Source organism: Rattus norvegicus, chromosome 13, assembly GCF_036323735.1.
Source record: "Rattus norvegicus strain BN/NHsdMcwi chromosome 13, GRCr8, whole genome shotgun sequence".
NCBI classification, from domain to species: domain Eukaryota; kingdom Metazoa; phylum Chordata; class Mammalia; order Rodentia; family Muridae; genus Rattus; species Rattus norvegicus.
The window spans coordinates 2,033,061-2,060,247 of record NC_086031.1 but is presented as its reverse complement, the minus strand read 5'-3'; the positions used below and the strand labels follow the sequence as shown (position 1 = coordinate 2,060,247).

General features: G+C 37.2%; 1 pseudogene; it reads left to right on the top strand.

Annotated features, from left to right (window-relative positions):
• The first annotated feature begins 24,597 nt into the window (after window positions 1–24,597).
• G3bp1-ps4 (G3BP stress granule assembly factor 1, pseudogene 4) lies at window positions 24,598–25,994 on the top strand (annotated as a pseudogene).
• Window positions 25,995–27,187: the final 1,193 nt, after the last annotated feature.

Here is a 27,187-nt window from a genome sequence, read left to right as displayed (position 1 = left end):
AAGTCTCCAATGATTTTATGTAGTGTGTCTCATCAATTCTCTCAGCCTTTGGACTAAGATCAAGTATAAGGTATGACTCATCCAACCCCAAAAAATACTTGTGGTCATGCGGAAAGATACAAAGTAAACTCTCTGGAAAGTAATTGTTTTCTACTAAAACAAGATTTTTCTTCTTAATTGTATACCATTCTATCTTGATATCCATTTCTTCCTATTGCTCATGTTCTTTTGTGTTTTTGGAAGCTGCATCAATTAAAATACACTTTCCTTTAGAATATAAATCCCAAGCTTTTCACTGATAGTGAATCTATTCAGAGACTTCTTCCTGTGCCTGCTCATTTTTTCATCTTTCTCTTACTCACTCTATGTGTCAAATCGGAGTCAAACATGAAAGACACTCTCTGGATACATTCTCTTGAATGTTTTATCTTATGCAGAAAAGTTCTCTCTTGGTAAATATCATAGTCTTATATGCATATCTCACCAGCCTTAATAAAGATCACAGACTACAATAATATTAAGAAGATACACCATCCCACTCGGAATTTGGGAACATAGCCGTCTGTGCGTGTTCCACCTTAAGATGCTGCTTAGTTGCACAATATCATTCATTCCAGAGGCAACTGCTCTGATACTCCCATTTGGCTCCGTTGTGACCCTATTGAAATGCAAAATTGTTGTACTTCTTTCAAGGAAGGATAAAACGAAATGTTTAAAAATCCAAAATATGGTACATAAGGATAAAGAAACCATTTCATCCAAGTCTAGATTGATGAACTAATAAGTTTGGTGCAACATGGATTATGCAAAAAATATATTGAAGGTGTCTCAAAGCAACTTTGGACAGTTACAATACTGAAAAATCCCAACATAGTCCATTGTTTATTTAATTTATAGTATCATTGATAAGAGTGGCCTTGTGATTATGTCAAGAAGATTTAGAACACCCATAAGCCTCACTCCTCATTCCTGACTCAAAGGAATGCTACATGGTCTCAATTTACGTTACTGCCAGGCTTCTTTGATTCAAGACTCTATCAAAGTTCCATTCAGTTCAAAAACTACACTAAAAACAAAGGATGATGTTGTCAATTGATGTAAACCATCATGACTCAGTAATTTTGCTGGATAAAACTTGGAACATTGCATGGTTGAGAACTATATCTTTAATACACAAGTCTATTGTGGCATTTGATATGAAAACTACAACCATCTTTATCATCTCACAAAAGTAGAAACCTCTTCAATTTGATAACTGCTGTAGTTTCTTGAAGAAAAGAACTAGATTAAAAGGAAATAATTTCTTTTCTTACTAATATAAGAAAAATAATATTGCATAGAAGTAAAGAAGTAAATATTTGAACTTAGTCTAGAGAAAGTGAGGAAGGCAAATTTGAGGAAAGCCACCTGTTAGTATTTGTGTTCTTCCTATTACTTCTCCAATTGTGTGTATGTATATGTGTTTGAGCATAAAAATATATGTGTGCACAGATAAATGTATGCATGTGGATGAAGGTGTGGGTATGTGTGTCAATATATACATGTGAATGTGTAAAGATATATGAGAATGTGGACATGTATGTTCTGTGCGTGCATTTATGTATATTTATGTATCTGGGTACAAGTGAGTGTGTTAATTCATGTGAGTGTAAATGAGTATGTATTTGTGCATTTGTGTACATGTGAATGTGTGATTTGTGTGTATTTATGAGTGTGTGAGTATTTGTGTAACTGAGTGTTTGTGTTTCTCTGCATGACTGTATATTTGAATATGTGTACATTTCTGTGTATGAGTATATACATGAGTGTTTGAGGACTAATGTGTGGGTTTGAGACTGTGTGTTTGTGTCTGTACCTGTCCATATACATGCCATAGTGTCTGCATGTGTAGATGTGTATCTGTGTATAAGTGACTGTTTGTAAAATGTCACAGTTCAGAGCATCTTTTTATATTCCTTTTTTACATCCGCACAATGTTATATCAAGAGCAACCACTCATGTTCTATAATCATTGAATATTTTTTACATTGATTGATTCTGATAGAGTTCTTATTCTACCAATGATTTACTATAGTTGGGCTCCTTCTATTTTCCATGATACATAAATAGGTAGATAATTTTATATATAATTTTTATGTATCATATGTCATATATTATATATCAGTATATCATATGGTTATATTAATATATAATATATTATATGAATATAGCAAAAATAAATTGTTACATATTATATTAAAATAAATGTACAATAATAGTTATATAACACAGTATATATTATATAGTTACATAATGCATTATTCCATAGTATAAATAAAAGATATATTATGTGAATATATGTTATATAATCATGTATCATATAATAAATTATATATTATATTATATATAATTATATTGTAATATATTTACTTGAATATAAACAGTAAGAGGATATTTAATACTCACTGGTTATAAGTTTATATTATCATTTCTAGCCAGAATTTTACTAAATATTAACTGTGTGTGATACTCTTTCATCTCAGACATAAGAATGTGAACCTAGCATGCAACCGAAATTTAAATGTATTCCACATTGCTGGGCAGGCAGAGTCTCACAGAATACTGGGTTTTGACAACCATCTAATGTAGGCAAGTCAATGAATCCTTGTCCACTGTGATATCCTGTCTCAGAAAAGAAGGTAGGTGGTTTTTGAAAACAAAAACAAACGAACAAAAAAAAAAAAGCAGAAAAATCTCTCTGAACATGCATGCATACAGATGCCCATGTTCACAACCATGTTCACAAGTATACATATGAGCGTGTGTATGTATCCACACTGACAAACATGTACATATATAACAAATACAAGTATATCAGCCTTCTATAGCAAGCTTTGTAGAGCTTCGGGAACAATCGTTCTTAATTACTACCCACTGATTGTTAACCCTATATGGCTAGTTCTGTAATAAAACTTCATTTTCTGTCTTTGTATGTTATAATTATCTCTATTATAGATAACTCTGTTGTGGGTTTCTTGATTTTAAGTAACAGACTATAAGGAGCTCCTTTACAATATTGACTTTTCAGGCCAAGGAGGGATTCTCAACTTTGTCAAATGAGAAATCTCCCTTGTTCCTCCTTAAAGCTAAAATAATCCTCTAGAGTTATCAAATCCTAGAGACCTAACCAACCCATCATTCTACATAAGTACATTCATCAGGGAAGCACATTTTACCTTCAAAGTATCCAAAAAGAGGACTGAAATGTAGCAACTAATAGGAAAATTTATCAATGTATCCCAAGATTTTGTAATTATCAGCAAATTAACTGTGTAACAAAAATATGATTTTATTGTTCTTAATCAATCATTTATTTCAGAGTTAATCTGCCTTTGGTATTGTAAGAACACAAATCAATATTGTTCCAAACCTCATAAAAACTGCCAAATACAAGGCATTGAATGTCAGGGTTTTTTGTTTTTTTTTTTTTTACCTAACAATCTGATTTTCTTAAAAGAAGGAGAAAGTTTATTAGTTACCAAATAACATACTACTTTTATAAAATTGTATTGATATTTGTTGTGATTCTCTGCCCAACAGAACAAAGTTCACATTGTTTATCACATAGTGTGATAAAAGCTAGATAGCAACAGGGACTTTTTCTTGACTATAGAAATGTTTTGTTGGCCTAATTAAAATCCCTAAGAGATGTTTTAAATCTTGTTAAAAAACAAACAAACAAACGAAAGAAAAAAAAAAACTGAAGAACACATCAGGATCAGAGGGTAAATGGGAAGGAACCCTTAGATCCAACACAAAAATGTGGTTATATTACTATTCAACAGGTATAATGATGGAGAATGTTTGCTTATTCCTTTCTAGTTAATATTCATAGTAACAAGCAATAAGTACTAAGTAAGTTCTAGGTTGTTGCTCTGCATTCTTGTGAGTACTGACACCTGTTCAATCAGAGAATTTCCCTAAGTCACCAAAACCACAGAGCATCCCCCATCCTTGCAGCTCCAACTGATGGTTAGGCTGTGTGCGGACTTTAGAATGAAGTCTAGTGGCATGTGACTTTCATTATTTGGTTTTCTTTTATTGATATTCTTGCTTCCAAGTTTTCTATAAATAAATGCATCTGCCATGTGAGATTGTCTCCATTTTTTCTTTTGTAAGGTATTTTAATATTGACCTTTATGTTGTTTCTAAACATTTCCTAAAAACAATTTTAAGGAAGTCAGGATAAGTATTGAATTCATGGAGACTTTTGTAACTACAAAGCTAAAAGTTGTCTTGTTCTCTCTGGAAACTATTGACATTTAGTATGTATGCCCTTTACACCATTATAGTGTGAGAAAATCTTTATTGCTGAGGTAAACAACCGTGACTCATTGAACTTTTTCAGGAAACAATTTATTTCAGGATTAGAGTAACAGCACATCAAAGAAGGGCTTAAGGGCAGGAACTCAAGGTCGGAATCTAAAGGCAGGAATGGAAATAGATTCTATGGAAGAATGCTGTATACTGGCTTGTTTTTTATGGCTTGCTCAGCCTGATTTATTTAAGAATACAGGATTATTCAAAGTGAGTGACACTGCCACTGTAAGCCCTGCCCTCCCAGATCAATTATCTAAGACTTTTCCAGACAAAGTTAGATGAAGGCATTTTTCAATTGAGGTTCATCTTCCCAAATTTCTCTACCTTGTTGAATGTTGACAACAACAACAACAACAATAACAACAACAACAACAAAAGAATAGAAAAGAAAAAGAAACAAATAAAAATCCTCTATTAATCATAAAATTATTCCTTCAATGACATGTCACTCTCTACTGTGTAAAGCTTTAAATCCTGAATATATCATAAGATCTTTAGCATTCTGATTACTCAGACAGTGGTTTTTCAAACAGTTTTATTTAGTAGTAAAAGTTTAGGAATAACAAAAAAAAACTGATGTTGGGGAATGGGGAGATAGACATTGAGACGACTGTACCATCCCAAGATCTAGTATATAAGCAAGGTATAGCAACATGGACCTATAATCCTATTTTGGAGGTGGTGGATGGCACAGATGTAGGTAGATCTCTGGAGTCTCAGAGCCAACCAGTCTAACAAGTCAATGAAATTCCAATTTTATTGAGAGGCCCTGTAGAAAAATACAATTAAGGTAGTGAATAATAGAGAAAGACAGTCGATATCATTTTCTGGTCTACTCCCATGCATGTGTGTGCAACATGAATGTTTGTGTGATCACATAGAGATACAGACGTTTAACCACATTCAACAAGGAATGTATAGCACCATAATAATTATCTTATACTTGTTATCATTTCTTCATTGTGAAACATTCTCATATGCCATTTACTCAGTATGCATGTGTTCTTAATATATTTCCCATGGCTCAGATAAGTACTACTTGCTTTAACACAGTTGAATTTCTTAGCTTGGGTGATATTTCGGGAAACAAAGGAAATCAAAAACATGGGTGTATGTGTTCCAGCTTCCTTGCCTGTGAACCAAATATATCTTTGACAACTAGTAATACGCATGTCTCCATAAAGAACTCAGGTGTACAGCAAGAAAGGAAAAGAAATAAGAATAAAATAGAAACGTCAGAGAAAGCTGCAATCAAGGCTCACCTATATATCCTTTTCCTTTGGACAATCTATTTGATAGTGTGATATGGATGGCACTATTTTTCATCACATATATTAAATAAATTTTATTAATTTTTTGAGAATTTTATACATACATTTCACTCCTCTAACATTCCTCTGGAGCTTTCTGGATTCACTTTTCATCCTGTTTTCCCTCTCAGCTCTCTCTCTCTCTCTCTCTCTCTCTCTCTCTCTCTCTCTCAATACAGGACCTTACAATGTAGCTCTTGCTAGAAAGAACTCACTGTGTAGACTGGTCTTGATCTTACAGAGGTTTATCAGCCTCTGCCTCCTGAATGTTGAATGCTTTGATAACTGTGTATTTCATGACTCATTTTTTCTTCTTTATAACCCACTGAGTCTAATCAGCACTGCCTTAACTCTCAATGGGTCCTTGGTAGGGAGTAACGAAAAGTGAGCTCCTCCCCATGTCAAGAGTCTTGACCTTATTGAGGCCTTATTCAAGAAACCACAGCTGCTGTGATTCACTGAAATGAAAGGGAGCTTGGAGGTGGAACAAATCCCACTCAGAAACAAAAACTCAGCAAAAGGAAGATTTATTTCCAAGGAAGAACAAGCTCTGGATAGGGTAAAGACAATAGCAGGTAACTCTTTTTCAGTGGATTATCTGGATAAAGGGGGGGTGTCTGTGTAATAATGAGTTGATATAGGAGTGCAGACACACTGATACTGCCACTTCTGCACACCTCTGTCATATCCCTGGTCCAAGAGGAAAGAGTACAGGGTCTCTGTCACAGGAATATAGGAACAGTCAGCCGCAGGTACCCACGGTTGTGGATTGAACCCAAGACCAAACTGAACTGGCCAAACAATTCCCTGAACCCAAATCCCGTGGGGTAGAAACCTGGACCCTCAGAAGTGTGAATACTCCTGAGAAGTCAGAGGAGACTATCCTCTGCCCACAGTCCATACCCAAGAGGGAATCACCAAGTGCCAACTGTGCCCCCTGGGTGCAAGGACATAGGGACAATCAGGGGCAGGACCCTTTGATTCTTGCTCATGCTTAGTGCTGAAAGACAGGCTCCAAGACCACCAACACACCAGAAATCAGAGCACTTATTCTCAGAAAAGGCTGAAAGGAAACAGGAAAAGAGTTCTACAGAAGTGCTAACACAGAGGCCTACACCAGGGTAAAGTCATTCTCAGAAACAGCAAGACAAGCAAACACAAGAGACAACACAATGGCTAGAGGCAAGCACAGAAAACTAACCAACAGAAACCAAGATTACTTGGTATCATCAGAGCCCAGTTCTCCCACCAAAGAAAACACTGGATATCCAAACACACTGGGAAATCTAAATTTATATTTATAATCACATTTTAAGATAATGATGGAGGACTTTAAGAAAGACATGAAGAAGTCCCTTAAAGAAATGCAGAAAAGCACAAGTAAATAAGTAGAAGCCCTTAGAGAGGAAACACAAAAATCCCTGAAAGAATTCCAGGAAACCACAACCAAACAGGTAAAGCAATTGAAAATGGAAATAGAAACAATAAGAAAAAAACAAAGGGAGACACCCCTGTATACAGAAAACCTAAAGAAGAGACAAGAAGACATAGATACAAGCATCACCAACAAAATGTGGAGATAGAAGAAAGAATATCAGAGGCAGACAATACCATAGAAAACATTGACACAACTGTAAAAGAGAATATAAAACATAAAAAGCTCCTAGTCCAAAACATACAGAAAGTCAAGGACACAATGAGAAGATCAAACCTAAGGAAAATAGGTATAGAAGAAAGTGAAATCTCCCACCTTAAAGTGCCAGTAAATATATTCATCAAGTATATCCAAATATATTCAAGAAAACTTCTGTAACCTAAAGAAAGAGATGCCAACAAACATACAAGATGCCTACAGAACTCCAAATAGATTGGACCAGAAAAGAAATTCTTCCTGTCACATAATAGTTAAAACAGCAAAAACACAAAACAAAGTAAGAATATTAAAAACAGTAAGGGAAAAATATCAAGTGACATATAAAGGCAGACCTATAAGAATTACACCAGACTTCTCACCAGAGACTATGAAAGCCAGAAGATCCTGAACAGATGTCATACCGACCATAAGAGAACACAAATGCCAGCCCAAGTTACTGTACTGAGCAAAACTCTCAATTAACATAGATGGAGAAACCAATATATTCTGACCAAATTTATACAATATCTATCTATAATCCAGTCCTACAAAGGATAATAGATAGAAAACTGCAATACAAGGATAGAAACTACAGTGTAAAGAAAGCAAGAGTATACTTTCTTTCATTGAAACCAAAAGAGAGTCTCACAAACATAATTTCATTTCTAACAACGAAAATAACAAGAAGCGAAAGTCACTATTCCTTAATATCTCTCAACATCAACGTACTTAATACCAACCCAAAAAAGACAAACACTAACAGAATGGATATGTAAAGAGGAACCAGCATTTTTCTGCATGCAGGTAGTACAGAGACAAAGACAGACACTACCTCAGAATAAATGGCTGGAAAAACAACTTTCCAAGCAAATGGCCTGAAGAAGCAAGCTGGAGATACCATTCTAATATCAAATAAAATTGACTTTCAACGAAAAGTCATTAACAAAGATAAGAAAGGACACTGTATATTCATCAAAGGATAAATCCACCATGATGAACTCTCAATCCTAAATATCTAAGCTCCAAATGAAAGGGCACCTACGTTCATAAAAGAAACCTTACTAAGGCTCAAAGCACACATTGCACTTAAAATGATAATAGTAGGAGATTTCAGCACTCCACTCTCATCAATGAACAGATCATGAAAACAGAAATTAAAAAGGGACATAGAGAAATTAAGAGCAGTTATGAATCAAATGGATGTAACAGATATTTGTAGAACATTCCATCCTAAACAAAAGGATATAACTTCTAACCTCTTATCAGCACCTCACGGTACCTTCTTTAAAACTGACCAAATAATCGGTCAAAAAACAGGCCTCAACAGATACAGGAATATTGAAATAATCCCATGTATCCTATCAGATCACCATGGACTAAGACTGGTCTTCAGTAACAACAATGATGACAGAAAGCCCACATACACATGGAAGTTGAACAATGCTCCACACAATGACAACTTGGTCAGGAAGAAATAAAGAAAAAAAAATTAAGGGTTCTTAGAATTTAATTCAAATGAAGGCACAACATTTCCAAATGTATGAGACACAATGAAAGCAGTGATAAGAGGTAAACTCATAGACCTGAGTGCCTGCAAAAAGAGAGAGAGCATATATCAGGAGCTTGACAGCACACCCAAAGATCTAGAACAAAAAGAAATAAATAAACCAAAGAGGAGTAGAACTCTGGAACTAATCAGACGCAGCGCTGAAATCAACCAAGTATAAAAGAAAAGGACTATACAAAGAATCAACAAAAACAGGAGCTGGCTCCTTGAGAAAATCAACAAGATAGATAAACCCTTAGCCAGACTAAGCAAAGATCACAGAGAGTGTATCCAAATTTTAAAAAAAATCAGAAATGAAAACGGAGACATAACAACAGAATCTGTAGAAATTTAAAGAATCATCAGATCCTACTACAAAAGCCTATAATTGAACAAAACTGGAAAATCTGGATGTAATGGACATTTTTCTAGACAGATACCAATTACCAAAGTTAAATCAGGAATAAATAAACCATCTAGACAACCCTATATCCCCTAAAGAAATAGAATCAGTTATTTAAAGTCTCCCAAGCAAAAAGAGTCCAGGACCAGATGGGTTTAGTGCTGAATTCTATCAGACTTTCATAGAAGAACACATACCAATATTTTGCAAACTATTCCACAAAATAAAAACAGATGGAGTACTACTGAATTCCTTCAATGAAGCCAAAATTACTCATACCGCAACCACACAAAGACACAACAAAGAAAGAGAACTTCAGACCAATTTCCCTTATGAATATTTATGCAGAAATACTCAATAAAATTCTTGTAAACCGAATCAAAGAACTCTTCAAATGATCATCAATCATGATCAAGTAGTATGCATTTCAGGGATGCAGGGATGGTTTAAAATATAAAAATCCATCAATGTAATCCACTGTATAAACAAACCCAAATAAAAGAACCTCATGATTATTTAATTAGATGCTGAGAATCATTTGACAAATTCAACACCCTTTCATGATAAAAGTCCTGGAAAGATTAGGAATTCAAGGCCTATATCTAAACATACTAAAAGCAATATACAGCAAACCAATAGCAAACATCAAATTAAATGGAGAGAAACTTGAGGCAATCCCACAAATATCAGGGACTAGACAAGACTGCCCCCTCTCTCCCTATTTGTTTAATATAGTACTTGAAGTCCTAGCCAGAGCAGTCAGACAACGAAAGGAGCTCAAAGGGATACAATTTGGAAGGGAAGAAATCAAATTATCACTATTTGCAGATGACATGATAGTACACTTATGTGACCCCAAAAGTTCCATGAGAGAACTACTTAAACTGATAAACAACTTCAGCAATGTGTTGGGGTATAAAATTAACTCAAACAAATCTGTAGCCTTCCTCTACTCAAAGGATAATTGGGCTAAGAATGAAATCAAAGAAATGAAAGCATTAACAATAGTTACAAATAGTATAAAATATTTCTGTGATCCTCTCCACAGGCAAGTGAAAGAACTATATGAAAAGAACTTAAAGTCTCTGAAGAAAGAAATTGAGGAAGACCTCAGAAGATGGAAAGATCTCCTGTTCTCATGGATTGGCAGGATAAATATAGTAAAGATGGCCATATCTCCAAAAACAATCTACGGAATCAATGCAATCCCCATCAAAATTTCTAATAAATTCTTCATAGAGATAGAAAGAGTAATTTGCAAATTAATTTGGAATAACAAAAAACCCAGGATAGGGAAAACTATATTCAACAATAAAAGAATTTCTAGAGGAATCACTATTCCTGACTTCAAGCAGTATTACAGAGCAATAGTGATAAAAACACTATGGTATTTTTATTGAGAGAGGCACAGAGATCACTGGAACAGAACTGAATACCCAGAAATGAACCCACACATTAATGGTCACCTGATCTCTGACAAAGGAGCTAAAACCAACCAATTGAAAAAAGAGAGCATTTTCAACAAATGGTGCTGGTTCAATTGGAGGTCAGCATGTAGAAGTATGCAAATCAATCCATTCTTATCACCCTATACAAAGCTTAAATCTAAGTTCATCAGGGACCTCCACATCAAACCAGATACACTCAAACTAATAGAAGAAAAAGTGGAGAAGTGTCTTGAACACATGAGCACTGGGGAAAATTTCCTGAAGAAAACACCAATGGTTTATTCTCTAAGATCAAGAATCGACAAATCGTACCTTATAAAACTGAAAAGCTTCTGTAAGGCAAAAGACACTGTCATTAGGAAAAAACAATCACCAACACATTGGGAAAAAATCTTTACCAATCCTACATCCAATTGAGGGCTAATGTTCAAAACGTACAACGAACTCAAGAAGTTAGACTCCAGAGAGTCAGATAACCCTGTTAAGAAATGGGGTGCAGAGCTAAGCAAAACATCCTTAGCTGAGGATTATAAAATGGACAAAAACACCTAAAGAAATGTTAAACATCCCTAGTCATCATGGTAATTCAAATCACAACAACTTTGAGATTCCACCTCACACCAGGAAGAATGGCTGAGAAAGAAAAACAACTCAGGTGACAGCAAATGCTGACAAGGATGTGGAGAAAGAGGAACAAAACTCTCCTCCATTTTTGGTGGGATTGCTAACTAGTTCAATCACTATGGGAATAAGTCTGGAAGTTCCTCAGAAAATTGGACATTCCACTACCTGAGGATCCAGCTATACCTCTCCTGGGCATATACCCAAAAGATTCTCCAAGAAACAACAAAGACACATGCTCCATTATGCTCATAAGAGCCTTATTTATAATAGCCAGAAGCTGGAAAGAAACCAGATGCCCTTGAACAGAGGAATTGATTTAAAATAGTGGTGCATCTACACAATGGAGTACTATTCAGCTATCAAAATAATGACTTCATGAAATTCATAAGCAAATGGAATGAACTAGAAAATATCTTCCTTAGTTAGTTTATTCAATCACAGAAAAACTCACTTGGTATGCACTCACTGATAAATCGATATTAGCCCAATAGCTCAAATTACCTAAAATGCAATGCACAGACCATAGGAAGCTTAAGAAGAGGAATGACCAAAATTCGGATGTTCTACTCCTTTTTAAAAGGGGGAAAAATTACCCATAGGAGGTGATATGGAAGCAAAGTTTACAGCAGCGATTGAAGGAATGGTCATTCAGAGCTTGACCAGATGTGGCCCATATAAATACAGCCACCAAAAATAGAGAAGATTGATGAAGTAAAAAGTGAATGCTGAAAGGGACGGGATATAGATCTCTCCTGAGAAACACATCCGCAGCATGTCCAATACAGAGCTCAATGCTAGCAGCAAACCACTGAATTTAGAACAGGACCCCCGTTCCAGGAATTGGAGGAAGGATTGAAAAACTTGAAGAAGTTTGCAACCCCATAAGAACAAAGCCAACCAACCAGAGCTTCCAGTGACTAAAGCACTACTGAAAGACTATATATGGACTGACCGAGGGCTCCAACTGCATATATAACAGAGAATAACCTTATTAGGGCACCAGTGGAAGGGGAAGCCCTTGGTACTGACAAGGTTGTATACCCAGTGCAGTGGAATATGGGGGAGGGGCAGAGAGGGGGATAAATGTGGTAATACTTGTATGGGGGAGTGTGAGGGGAATAACATTTAAAATGTAAGTAAAGAAATATATCTAATAAAAAAAACGAATGAGTTGGTATATCCTGATTTGGCAATATATTTACTGTACCCAAATAATTAATTTTGATTTCTGGAACTTGATGTCTTCATACCTGGAAGTTGGAGTTTTAGCCAAGCATAGGGAAGTTGCCAAATAAGGGAATGGATCTCAGTTGGTAACTCTAACAATTTAATTTAATTGTTTATCAAGGGAGAGGAAAGGGCAAGAGCTGGTAGCATCATACTCGCAATGATGGACTTATAAGACTATCAAGAAAGATTCTCTTCTGTCATGTCATGCAGCTTTTTTCCTCTGGTTCATGCTGACTTTTGACTCTTATTATATTTCCTCTCCCGTTTTTACAGTATTCCTTGAGCTTTGGGAGTCAGTAAATATTAGGTTAAGCCAAGGTTTCACTCTTTCCTGTTGAATTCCATTTTTCTAATTTGTTTACTTATTAATTTTTAATAATTAATTTGTTCAATAATTAATTTTCATAATATCATTTCAGAACTTAAATACAATTTATTTATATTACAATATACTGATTAACATTATATATGTTACTTAAATATACAGTCATGTATACATGCAGCATGTGCATAAGCAACATGTATATTATAACATATATGTATGCATATACATTTGATATATATTTTACATCTAATAAATGTTTCAGCTTTTCCTGGGTGGTTATGGTAAAAAAGTAAATTTTAAGTTGTTAATATGACTCTTTAAGTTCAAGTACTTACTGTCTAATTTAAGAAACTCTTTTTTGTATACCGAAAGTCATATGTGAGAAGGAAATACCCAGCTCCTGAAAGCAGTTGTCTGATCATCACATTTGCACTGCACAAACACACAGATATACACAGAAACACACATACACCCAGAAACACTGAGTAGGGGTTTTATAGAAAATACAGAATAAGGTTTTAGGTAAATATGATGAGGAAAAATATTTTAGTTAGGGTCACTATTGCTATTATAAAACACCATGAATGTAAGCGACCTGGAGATGAAACAGTTTGTTTAGCTTTCAATTCTACATTATGGTCCTTCTTTGAAGGAAGTCAGACAGGAGTTAGAAGCTAGAGCTGATGAAACGCCACATAGTCAGAAGCTGGAAGCTGGAGCTGAGGGAGAGACCACAGAGAGGTGCTGCTTATGACTTACTCAGAATAGTTCAGTCAATTTGCTTTATTATAGAACCTAGAATCACTGGCCTAGGGAAGAGACTACTCACAATGTGTTTGGCCCTCCCCTGTCAATCACTAATTAGGAAAATGCCTTAAAGGCTTGTATATAGCTAGGTCTTATGAAGGTAAGTACTTAATTGAGGTATCTTCCTATCAGATAACTTTAATTTATGTCAAGTTAACAACAGCAACAACAAAATCCACCACAACATGAGAGAGAGAGAGAGAGAGAGAGAGAGAGAGAGAGAGAGAGAGAGAGAGAGGAGGGAGGGAGGAAAGAAGGGAAGAAGGGAGAGGGAGGGAGGGAAGGAGGGAGAGAAAGAGAGAGAGAGAGAGAGAGAGAGAGAGAGAGAGAGAGAGAATGAATAACATATTAATTGTAAGGAAGATGAAGAAATTTTCCACAGTGAAATTCTGCATAAGCTAGTTATGAAGGTATGAAGAAATGGAAAATCTTATAGAGGAAGGCATGCTGCAGAGAACAGTATGTCCATATTAGATCACCTTTATCTAGGCTTTTGCATCATGTCTGTACTTTTTCTGACTTTGTTTGTGTAAGTAATATATTATAGGGCAAGTACTTGCATTTATTTAACTTTTCTTCAGTAGTAAATTCAGAGGAAGTCTCATTGTTATTAATATTGACCTATACCAATTTGAAAGCACAGATGTCAGGTATTTTTTAAGGTGAGTTCAGTTATTCAGTTATTCAATAGTGCTGCTCATGAGAGGAAATCCAATAAAAACAAACAGATAGCCTATTTAATATTCCTATTGCCATGAAGCCGGTGTCAATTGTGATCCAAATAAGGACTGTACTGGGGTGTTGGAACCAGCCCTTAATTACAACTTCTTGGACTCTTGAGCCTGCTACTATAACATTGTAACTAAAACACTCAGCAAACCAGAATTTAAATAACACCCATTTATGATATTGTGTGGTTCTATGTTTTTAAATGCCCTCTATAGGAAGCTTTCCCATAGGTTTTCTCTTCTCACAGTCAAGAAGCTGGAGCTAGTGGTTGGAAAATATCCATGAAGTCCTACTGCTCACCTCTACATCAAGACAATACGTTTTAGCGCTGCATAGCCTATCTAAGATTATTACTAGGTTGTTTCTATTTTACTTTATTACTGACATACCCAAACAGAAGTAAACTGCCAAGGCAATGAGTACTTAATAATAACACTGACATCAATCACTTCATTAAGAACCCTGCAAATGAATAGGTGAATATTACTAGGAATTCTCACAACTAGGCATGAATAAGTTTGTTGAAGCCAAGAAGGGCTCAATATCAAACTTAGCCTCATAATACTTCTAAGTGGTAGCTTAGGAAACCTAATTAAACAGAATATAATATGGGTGGACCAATTGTTAAATACAAGGAATTATTTTAGAAAAATGAGAAGGGAGAATAAGAATGAAGAAGAAGAGAAGTGATGTAAAGTGATGAAGAGGAGATGAGAAAAATGCAAAAAAGACAGCATTTCTGAAAAGGATTATAGAGGGAATGGGAAGCTGTTATTCTATCAGAATGTAGACAGCAATAGGAAACTCTAAGACTAATATAGCCAAAATAAGAATGATAAAAATAATAATAAAATCAAGGAGTCTGATTTCCCCTAGGTGCCCTCTTCACTGCATCAATCTGCCCTCTCACTGCTTGCTATTCTATGCATTAGTACATGTTGATTTCTTTGAAACAGAATGATCAAGAAATCTGAACACAAATGGATACTTTAAAAACACTTTCAACTCCAGGAGCTAAAATGTGACATGATCCCAGAACTTGATAACATTGGCCCCTAGGATATTGGTCGAATAGGTACGCTCCTCATGATACCAGTAACTATTTAGGATTCTATTACTAGCCCTCATGAAGCTGGGATCCAGTAGGCCTCATGAAATTTTTTAATCTGATCATCTCTCTACACTCCAAAATAATAATTCTGCCTCCTATGTCATACAGCCTAGTGCTCACCATCTAAAATTACCAGCAAACCAAATATTGAAGAAAAGATAATAATCTATCTTCTTTGGTTAAATTCAGAGAGTAATTGTGAAAAAAATTATTCAATTCATTACATGTAAAACTAGAAGTATATACCAGAAAGAAATTATAAACTTGCATTATTTCACATCAGTTGTTCACAGAGATAGAAAGAACATTTTGCAAATTCTTCTGAAATAACATAAAGAGCACAGGATGGCAAAAAATACTATCATTTCTCAATAATAAAAGAACTTCTGGGGACTCTTCATCCTTGAGCTCAAGCTGTACTACAGAGCAATAGTGAGAAAAACAGCATGGTTTTGGTATAGAGACAAGCAGGAATGTCAATGAAATAGAATTGAATACCCAGAAATGAATCAACAAACCTATGGTTGCTTGATCTTTGACAAAGAAGCTGAAACCATCCAGTGTGAAAGAAATATTTTCAACAAATGTTGCTGGTTCAACTGCAGTTAGCATGTAAAAGAATGCAAATTGATCCATTTTTATCTCCTTGTACAAAGCACAAGTCCAAATGAATCAAGGAACTCCCCAAAAAACCAGATATGTTGAATCTAATAGATGATAAAGTAGGAAAGAACCTTGAACACATTGGCACAGGGGGAAGTTTCCCAAACAGAGCTCCAATGGCTGAGACTCTAAGATTGACAATTGAAAAATGGGTCTTCATAAAACTGAGAATCTTCTATAAAGCAAAGTATCTGTCAATATGAGAAAACTGCAACCTACAAATTGGGAAAAGATCTTTACCAATCCTGCATCTGAGAGAGGGCTAATATCCAAAATATATAAAGAATTCAAGGACTCCAGAGAATCAAATAACTCGTTTAAAAAAAATGCTACAGAGCTAAACAAAGAATCTTCAACTGAGGAATAACGAATAATCGAGAAGCACCCTGAGATTTCACCTCACAACAGTCTGAATGGCTAAGATCAAAATCTCAATTGACAGCAGATGCTGGGGAGTATGTGGAGAAAGAGGAATATTCCTCCATTAATGGGGGGATTGCAACCTGTTTTAACTAGAATAGAAATCATTCTGGTGGTTCCTCAGAAAACTGGACACAGTACTACCTGAGTCCCTTGTTATACCACTCCTTTGCATACACATGAAAGATGCTCCAACACATAACAAGGACAAATGCTCCACTATGTTCATAGCAGACTTATTTATAGTAGCCAGAAGCTGGAAATGACCTAGATGTCCTTTAAGAGATGAATGGATACAGAAAATGTGGTACCTTTACAGAATGGAGTACTAATTAGCAATGACTTCATGAAATTCAAAGGCAACTGGATAGAACTAGAAAATATCATCCTGAGTGAAGTAACTCTTTCACAAAAGAACACACATGGTATGCTCTCACTGATAAGGGGATATTAGCCCCAAACCTTATAACACCCAAAATACAATTCACAGACCTATTAAAGCTCAAGAAGAAAAAAGTCCAAAGTGTCAATGTTTTTGTTCTTCTTAGAAGTAAAGTATTGATGGGAGAAAATGTGGAGACAAGGTTTGGAGTCGAGACTGAAGGAAAGACCATCCAGAGACTGCCCCACCTGGGCATTCATCCAATATACATACAGCCAATTCAGACAGTATTACAGATATCAGGAAGTGCTTGCTGAATGGGAAAATTGAGCACTCAAATTTATGTCTCCAGTGTTAAAACATTTGTATGCTTCATGTGAATCTCTTCAATTTGAATGGCCTTCTTCTCCCAGTTTGTTCTATACAACTTGCACACAAGAGAATCACATTGTATACACAATTATATATGGTGGACAGTGATTTTTTTTTCAGTTTTTTTTTTATTAACTTGAGTATTTCCTATATACATTTCGAGTGTTATTCCCATTCCGGGTTTCCGGGCAAACAACCCCCTACCCCCTCCCCTTCCTTATGGGTGTTCCCCTCCCAACCCTCCAGCCATTGCCGTCCTTCACCCCACAGTCTAGTTCACTGGGGGTTCAGTCTTAGCAGGACCCAGGGCTTCCCCTTCCACTGGTGCTCTTACTAGGATATTCATTGCTACCTATGAGGTCAGAGTCCAGGGTCAGTCCATGTATAGTCTTTAGGTAGTGGCTTAGTCCCTGGGAGCTCTGGTTGCTTGGCATTGTTGTACATATGGGGTCTCGAGCCCCTTCAAGCTCTTCCAGTTCTTTCTCTGATTCCTTCAACGGGGGTCCTATTCTCAGTTCAGTGGTTTGCTGCTGGCATTCGCCTCTGTATTTGCTGTATTCTGGCTGTGTCTCTCAGGAGCGATCTACATCTGGCTCCTGTCAGTCTGCACTTCTTTGCTTCATCCATCTTGTCTAATTGGGTGGCTGTATATGTATGGGCCACATGTGGGGCAGGCTCTGAATGGGTGTTCCTTCAGTCTCTGTTTTAATCTTTGCCTCTCCCTTCCCTGCCAAGTGTATTCTTTTTCCTCATTTAAAGAAGGAGTGAAGCATTCACATTTTGATCATCCGTCTTGAGTTTCATTTGTTCTAGGCATCTAGGGTAATTCAAACATTTGGACTAATAGCCACTTATCAATGAGTGCATACCATGTATGTCTTTCTGTGATTGGGTTAGCTCACTCAGGATGATATTTTCCAGTTCCAACCATTTGCCTACGAATTTCATAAAGTCGTTGTTTTTGATAGCTGAGTAATATTCCATTGTGTAGATGTACCACATTTTCTGTATCCATTCCTCTGTTGAAGGGCATCTGGGTTCTTTCCAGTTTCTGGCTATTATAAATAAGGCTGCGATGAACATAGTGGAGCACGTGTCTCTTTTATACGTTGAGGCATCTTTTGGGTATATGCCCAAGAGAGGTATAGCTGGATCCTCAGGCAGTTCAATGTCCAATTTTCTGAGGAACCTCCAGACTGAATTCCAGAATGGTTTTACCAGTCTGCAATCCCACCAACAATGGAGGAGTGTTCCTCTTTCTCCACATCCTCGCCAGCATCTGCTGTCACCTGAGTTTTTGATCTTAGCCATTCTCACTGGTGTGAGGTGAAATCTCAGGGTTGTTTTGATTTGCATTTCCCCTATGACTAAAGATGTTGAACATTTCTTTAGGTGTTTCTCAGCCATTCGGCATTCCTCAGCTGTGAATTCTTTGTTTAGATCTGAACCCCATTTTTTAATAGGGTTATTTGTTTCCCTGTGGTCTAAATTCTTGAGTTCTTTGTATATTTTGGATATAAGGCCTCTATCTGATGTAGGTTTGGTAAAGATCGTTTCCCAATCTGTTGGTTGCCGTTTTGTCCTAACCACAGTGTCCTTTGCCTTAAAGAAGCTTTGCAGTTTTATGAGATCCCATTTGTCGATTCTTGATCTTAGAGCGTAAACCATTGTTGTTTTGTTCAGGAAAATTTTTCCAATGCCCATGTGTTCCAGATGTTTCCCTAGTTTTTCTTCTATTAGTTTGAGTGTGTCTGGTTTGATGTGGAGGTCCTTGATCCACTTGGACTTAAGCTTTGTACAGGGTGATAAGCATGGATCGATCTGCATTCTTCTACATGTTGACATCCAGTTGAACCAGCACCATTTGCTGAAAATGCTATCTTTTTTACATTGGATGGTTTTGGCTCCTTTGTCAAAAATCAAGTGCCCATAGGTGTGTGGGTTCATTTCTGGGTCTTCAATTCTATTCCATTGGTCTATCTTTCTGTCTCTGTACCAATACCATGCACTTTTTATCACTATTGCTCTGTAATACTGCTTGACTTCAGGGATAGTGATTCCTCCTGAAGTCCTTTTATTGTTGAGGATGACTTTAGCTATCCTGGGTTTTTGTTATTCCAGATGAATTTGCAAATTGTTCTGTCTAACTCTTTGAAGAATTGGATTGGTATTTTGATGGGGATTGCATTGAATCTGTAGATGGCTTTTGGTAAAATGGCCATTTTTACTATATTAATACTGCCAATCCATGAGCATGGGAGATCTTTCCATCTTCTGAGGTCTTCTTCAATTTCTTTCCTCAGTGTCTTGAAGTTCTTATTGTACAGATCTTTTACTTGCTTGGTTAAAGTCACACCGTGGTACTTTATATTTTTGGGTCTATTATGAAGGGTGTCGTTTCCCTAATTTCTTTCTCGGCTTGTTTCTCTTTTGTATAGAGGAAGGCAACTGATTGATTTGAGGTAATTTTATACCCGGCCACTTTGCTGAAGTTGTTTATCAGCTTTAGGAGTTCTCTGGTGGAACTTTTGGGATCACTTACATATTTTATGATATCATCTGCAAATAGTGATATTTTGACCTCTTCTTTTCTGATTTGTATCCCCTTGATCTCCTATTGTTGTGTGATTGCTCTGGCTAGAACTTCAAGAATTATATTGAATAAGTAGGGAGAGAGTGGGCAGCCTTGTCTAGTCCCTGATTTTAGTGGGATTGCTTCAAGTTTCTCTCCATTTAGTTTAATGTTAGCAACTGGTTTGCTGTATATGGCTTTTACTATGTTTAGGTATGGGCCTTGAATTCCTATTCTTTCCAGGACTTTTATCATGAAGGGGTGTTGAATTTTGTCAAATGCTTTCTCAGCATCTAATGAAATGATCATGTGGTTTTGTTCTTTCAGTTTGTTTATATAATGGATCACGTTGATGTTTTTCCGTATATTAAACCATCCCTGCATGACTGGGATGAAGCCTACTTGATCACGGTGGATGATTGTTTTGATGTGCTCTTGAATTCGGTTTGCCAGAATTTTATTGAGTATTTTTGTGTCGATATTCATAAGGGAAATTGGTCTGAAGTTCACTTTCTTTGTTGTGTATTTGTGTGGTTTAGGTATAAGAGTAATTGTGGCTTCGTAGAAGGTATTCGGTAATGATCCATCTGTTTCAATTTTGTGGAATAGTTTGGATAATATTGGTATGAGGTCTTCTATGAAGGTTTGATAGAATTCTGCACTAAACCTGTCTGGACCTGGGCTCTTTTTGGTTGTGAGACCTTTAATGAATGCTTCTATTTCCTTAGGAGATATGGGGTTGTTTAACTGGTTTATCTGTTCCTGATTTAACTTCGGTACCTGGTATCAGTCTAGGAAATTTTCCATTTCCTGTAGATTTTCAAGTTTGGTGAATATAGTTTTTTATAGTAAGATCTGATGATTTTTTGAATTTCCTCTGAATCTCTAGTTATGTCTCCCTTTTCATTTCTGATTTTGTTAATTTGGACGCACTCTCTGTGTCCTCTCGTTAGTCTGGCTAAGGGTTTATATATCTTGTTGATTTTCTCAAAGAAACAACTTTTGGTTCTGTTGATTCTTTCTATGGTCCTTTTTGTTTCTGCTTGGTTGATTTCAGCTCTGAGTTTGATTATTTCCTGCCTTCTACTCCTCCTGGGTGTATTTGCTTCTTTTTGTTCTAGAGCTTTTACGTGTGCTGTCAAGCTGCTGACATATGCTCTTTCCTGTTTCTTTCTGCAGGCACTCAGCGCTATGAGTTTTCCTCTTAGCACAGCTTTCATTGTGTCCCATAATTTTAGGTATGTTGTACCTTCATTTTCGTTAAATTCTAAAAAGTTTTTAATTTCTTTCTTTATTTCTTCGTTGACCAGGTTATCATTGAGTAGAGCATTGTTCAATTTCCAGGTATATGTGGGCATTCTTCCCTTATTGTTATTGAAGACCAGTTTTAGGCCGTGGTGGTCTCATAGCACGCATGGGATTATTTCTATCTTTCTGTACCTATTGAGGCCCGTTTTTTGACCAATTATATAGTCAATTTTGGAGAAAGTACCATGAGGAGCTGAGACGAAGGTATATCCTTTTGCTATAGAATAGAATGTTCTATAAATATCCATTAAGTCCATTTGGCTCATGACTTCTCTTAGTCTGTCTACATCTCTGTTTAATTTCTGTTTCCATGATCTGTCCATTGATGAGAGTGGGGTGTTGAAATCTCCCACTATTATTGTATGAGGTGCAATATGTGTTTTGAGCTTTAGTAAGGTTTCCTTTACGTATGTAGGTGCCCTTGTATTTGGGGCATAGATATTTAGGATTGAGAGTTCATATTGGTGGATTTTTTTCTTTGATGAATATGAAGTGTCCTTCCTTATCTTTTTTGATGACTTTTAGTTGAAAATTGATTTTATTTGATATTAGAATGGCTACTCCAGCTTGCTTCTTCTGACCATTTGCTTGGAAAGTTTTTTTCCAGCCTTTCACTCTGAGGTAGTGTCTGTCTTTGTCTCTGAGGTGTGTTTCCTGTAGGCAGCAGAATGCAGGGTCCTCGTTGCATATTCAGTTTGTTAATCTATTTCTTTTATTGGGGAGTTGAGGCCATTGATGTTGAGACATATTAAGGAATAGTTATTATTGCTTCCCGTTATATTCATATTTGGATGTGAGGTTATGTTTGTGTGCTTTCATTCTCTTTGTTTTGTTGCCAAGACGATTAGTTTCTTGCTTCTTCTAGGGTATGTCTTGCCTCCTTATGTTGGGCTTTACCAGTTATTATCCTTTGTAGTGCTGGATTTGTAGAAAGATATTGTGTAAATTTGGTTTTGTCATGGAGTATCTTGGTTTCTCCATCTATGTTAATTGAGAGTTTTGCAGGATACAGTAACCTGGGCTGGCATTTGTGTTCTCTTAGGGTCTGTATGACATCATTCCAGGATCTTCTGGCCTTCATAGTTTCTGGCTGAAGTCTGGTGTGATTCTTATAGGTCTGCCTTTATATGTTACTTGACCTTTTTCCCTTACTGCTTTTAATATTCTTTCTTTCGTTTTTGCTTTTGGTGTTTTTCAATTATGTGATGGGAGGTGTTTCTTTTCTGGTCCAATCTATTTGGAGTTCTGTAGGCTTCTTGTATGTCTATGGGTATCTCTTTTTTTAGGTTAGGGAAGTTTTCTTCTATGATTTTGTTGAAGATATTAACTGCTCCTTTGAGATGGGAGTCTTCACTCTCTTCTATACCTATTATCCTTAGGTTTGATCTTCTCATTCAGTCCTGGATATCCTGTATGTTTTGGACCAGAGGCTTTTTCTGCTTTTCATTATCTTTGAGTGTTGAGTCAATGATTTCTATGGAATCTTCTGCTCCTGAGGTTCTCTCTGCCATCTCTTGTATTCTGTTGGTGAAGCTTGTATCTACAGCTCCTTGTCTTTTCTTTTGGTTTTCTATATCCAGGGTTGTTTCCATGTGTTCTTTTTTGATTGCTTCTATTTCCATTTTTAATTCTTTCAACTGTTTGATTGTGTTTTCCTGGAATTCTTTCAGGGATTTTTGTGACTCCTCTCTATGGGCTTCTACTCGTTTATTTATGATTTCCTGGAATTCTTTCAGGGATTTTTGTGACTCCTCTGTATGGGCTTCTACTTGTTTAATTATGTTTTCCTGGAATTCTTTCAGGCTTTTTTGTGATTCCTCTCTGTAGGCTTCTATTTGTTCTCTAAGGGAGTTCTTCATGTCTTTCCTGAAGTCCTCCAGCATCATGATCAAATATGATTTTGAAACTCGGTCTTGCTTTTCTGGTGTGTTTGGATATTCCATGTTTGTTTTGGTTGGAGAATTGGGCTCCGATGATGCCATGTAGTCTTGGTTTCTGTTGCTTGGGTTCCTGCACTTGCCTCCTGCCATCAGATTATCTCTAGTGTTACTTTGTTCTGCTATTTCTGACAGTGGCTAGACTGTCCTATAAGCCTGTGTGTCAGGAGTGCTGTAGACCTGTTTTCCTCTCTTTCAGTCAGTTATGGGGACAGAGTGTTCTGCTTTCGGGCGTGTAGTTTTTCCTCTCTACAGGTCTTCAGCTGTTCCTGTGGGCCTGTGTCTTGAGTTCACCAGGCAGTTCACTTGCAGCAGAAAAGTTGGTCTTACCTGTGGTCCTGAGGCTCAAGTTCGCTCGCGGGGTGCTGCCCTCGGGATCTCTGTTGTGGCAGCAACCAGGGAGATCTGCGACGTCCTTTCCGGGAGCTTCAGTGCATCAGTGTTCCAGATGGCCTTTGGTGTTTTCCTCTGGCATCTGAGATGTATGTGCAGAGAGCAGTCTCTTCTGGTTTCCCAGGCTTGTCTTCCTCTCTGAAGGTTTAGCTCTCCCTCCCACGGGATTTGGGTGCAGAGAACTGTTTATCTGGTCTGTTTCCTTCAGGTTCCGGTGGTTTCTCAGGCAGGGGTCCTGCCGCACCTTGGCCCTCCCCCACGGGAGCCCAGAGGCTTTATACAGTTTCCTCTTGGGCCAAGGATGTGGGCAGGGGTGGGCAGTGTTGGTGGTCTCTTCCGCTCTGAAGCCTGAGGAGTGCCCACCTGACCAGGCGGTTGAGTCTCTCTCTCACAGGGTCTGGAGCAGAGAGCTGCTGCAGGCCGGGATCCCAAATGTGTATCCAAGGCTGGCCTCGAACTCGTGATCCTCCTGCCTCTGCTGTTGCAGATGGCAACCATTGAAGCTAAAGTAAATGTGTTTTTTATTATTGCATGACAATGATTCTATTGTTACCAGGGTGGAAACATAGTTGATTGAATCAAAATCTCATAGACCAGATGATGCTTTGGAACATATGTATTGCCTTTGCATTTTTCTTTTTTGATCTTTCAGAAGCTTTTGTAGGAGGAACCATTCTTATTCCTTATTTGGGATGGTATTTGACTGGCTATAGACTCAACTCATTTCTTGATCTGTTGAAACTCATCAGTAGAATTATTTTTTCTGATGGCATGCCTTCACCCTTGTAGCCTCTATTCTTAAATCAGGTGACATACAAGTAGAAGCAATTGCTATTCTATGATAGTCTATTTTGTTCTGATATAACTGAAGATTTACATAGAAAATAATCCTTGAAAATTAGATGACATAGAAAATATTTATTAAGAAATTTAAGATTTGGGCATCGCACGAAGGACGCTGCCACCTCCTCCCACGCAGGAGCCGGTCCTCCATCTCAATTGAGCAGGCTGAATCTGTCAAAGTGATGTTTATGGAGAAGCCAAGTCCCCTGCTAATCAGGTGGTAGTTTGTGCGACAGTACTACACCCTGGTGAACCAGGCCCCAGATTTGCTGCACAGATTTTGTGGAAAGAATTCTTCCTATGCCCTCGGGGGCTTGGGTTCCAATGGGAAGCCGCAGATGCAGTCTATAGGCAGAAGGAAATCCACAGGTAAGTGATGTCACAAAATTTCACCAACTGCCACACTAAGTTCCGCCACGTGGATGGATTGGTCACGCCACTCTGAATGACCGGATGGTGGTCCAAATCATGGTGCTACTTTCCAACAACAACCAGGCTCTGCGCAGGTTCATGCAGACCTTTGTCCTTGCTCCTTAGGGTTCTGTTGCTAACAAATTCTATGTTCACAACGACATCTTCAGATACCGAGATGAGGTCTTCGGTGACTTTGTCAGAGTCTCAAGAGGAATCAGAGGAAGAAGTAGAGGAACATGAAATAAGACAGCAGTCACCAGAGGTGGTTCCTGATGATTTTGGAACTTTCTATGGTCAGACTGTAAGCAATAACTTGGAGGAACATTTAGAAGAGCCTGTTTTGGAACTGGAAGCAGAGCCAGAGCTAGAGCCGGAGCCAGAAACTTCATCTGACATGGAAGAGCACAAGCCTGAGCCTTCATTGGAAGAATCTACTCCTGATGACGTGCAGAAGAGTGCGTCCCTGGCCCTGGAAGACATGACCCCCGGACAGGAGGACTTAAAGAAATTTTCTTGGGCATCGGTGACTAGTAAGAACCTTCCTCCCAGTGGAGCTCTTCCAGTGACATGGACACCACCTTATGTGGTCCAAGTGCCAGCATCATAGCCACATCCAGAATCTAAGCCTGACTGAGATCCCACCTTAAAGGCCTCAGAGAGATCACCGAGTTCAAGAGCAGTGGATCAATATCCCTCCTCAGACAGAACTCCGACCAATTTGTAAGGCTGTTGAATCAGGAATGTGGAACATCGAAGAATGGTGAGGCACCTTGACAAACACTAGGTCTTCATTGGAAGCTGACACATGAGGTTGACAAGTTTGAACTGAAGAATTTTTTTTTTTCCAAAATTATGTCAATGTGGTGGAGCTGCCCATCCAAAGTGATGGGAAGTTACCCAATTTTGGTTTTGTTGAGTTTAATGATTCGTAATCAGTTCAAATGGTCCTTAATAATAGACCCATCATGTTCCAAGGCACGGTCTGCCTTATTGTGGAAGAGAAGACTCGAGCTGCCAGGAAAGGCGACCACAGGGATAACCTCCTTCGGTGACCTGGAAGGCCCTGTGGTAGGCTGAGTGGTGGATGAGAGGCCCTCCCCATGGAGGCATGGTGCAGAAACCAGGCTTTGGCATGGGCAGGGAGATTACAACTCCAAGGCAGTGAATTGTTTGGATCAGATCTCCACACAGCACACAGTCCCGGCTCCTGCAGAATGGTGAATTCCTTCAACCAGCCTTTGGTGTCCCAGAGTAGTCTATTATAAACTGTTTGAGTTTGTACAATTTTAATTTCACTTGTGTTCATTGTGTGTGTTTCCCAACCCCCTTTCCTCCCTTGACCTTTTAGTCCTTCATTCCCAGTTTTCTGGAATGATACTTTAGGGTAATAGATTTGTAAAGACGAAGAAGAAGGACTGACCTTCCTGCTCACGCTGCATACACAGACTGAAGTTTCACGACCATTCTCCAGAAGAGCATGTCTTGGTTTCACTGGCAATGGATGTTTGTTTTATTTGTTGGGAGACACAGGATTTGATCAATATTTTGAAAGTGGGAAAAATCAAATCACAGCTCCTTTCTGGTATGGAAAAGTTGCCTTTTGGCAACTGCCACTGGGTCCCTGTAGGTGTGGCTAACTGTATAAAAAATGTTCCCAGAACTTTCTTGTTTTGACATGTGATTACCAATTATAAACTTCCATTTTACCATTGGATTTTAAAATTGTGGTGTAGCCTGTCAATGTGTAGAACACAGCTAAAGATTTTTGTTGAACTGTTAGATTTTTTTTTTTTTGAGGTAGAGTTTTTATGTTTTATTTGTATTTGTAAAAAGAAAAAGAAAAAAAAAGAAAGAAAAAGGAAAACAAAAGAAAGAAAAAGGACAAAAAATTTCAACAAGAAAACAAACCCAAATCAAAATTGTGCCTTCTAATTATATTTGGTTCTGGTCCTGGCAATTGTTTAAACAAAAGTAATACATATTCTAGATTTGTTTTCTGATTCAAAATAAACAAAGAAGAAGATAAAACAAAAATATTTAAGTTTTACATAGAAAATAATACTAAAAATAGACTACATAGAAAATATTTCTGAAAAATTGAATATTTACATGAAAAATGATCCTGAAGCAATAAATGGCATCAAAAATATATATTAAAAAGTTGAAATTGATTGGAAAATAGTCCTGAAAATATAAATGACACAGAAAGTATTTCAGAAAAAAAAATTGAAGATGCATGTAGAAAAAATTCTGATAAAATTAAAAATTTTCATGGATAATAATACTGAAAAAATAGAGGCCATATAAAAGATTTCTTAATAAATTACAGATTTACATAGAAAATGACCTTGAAAAATA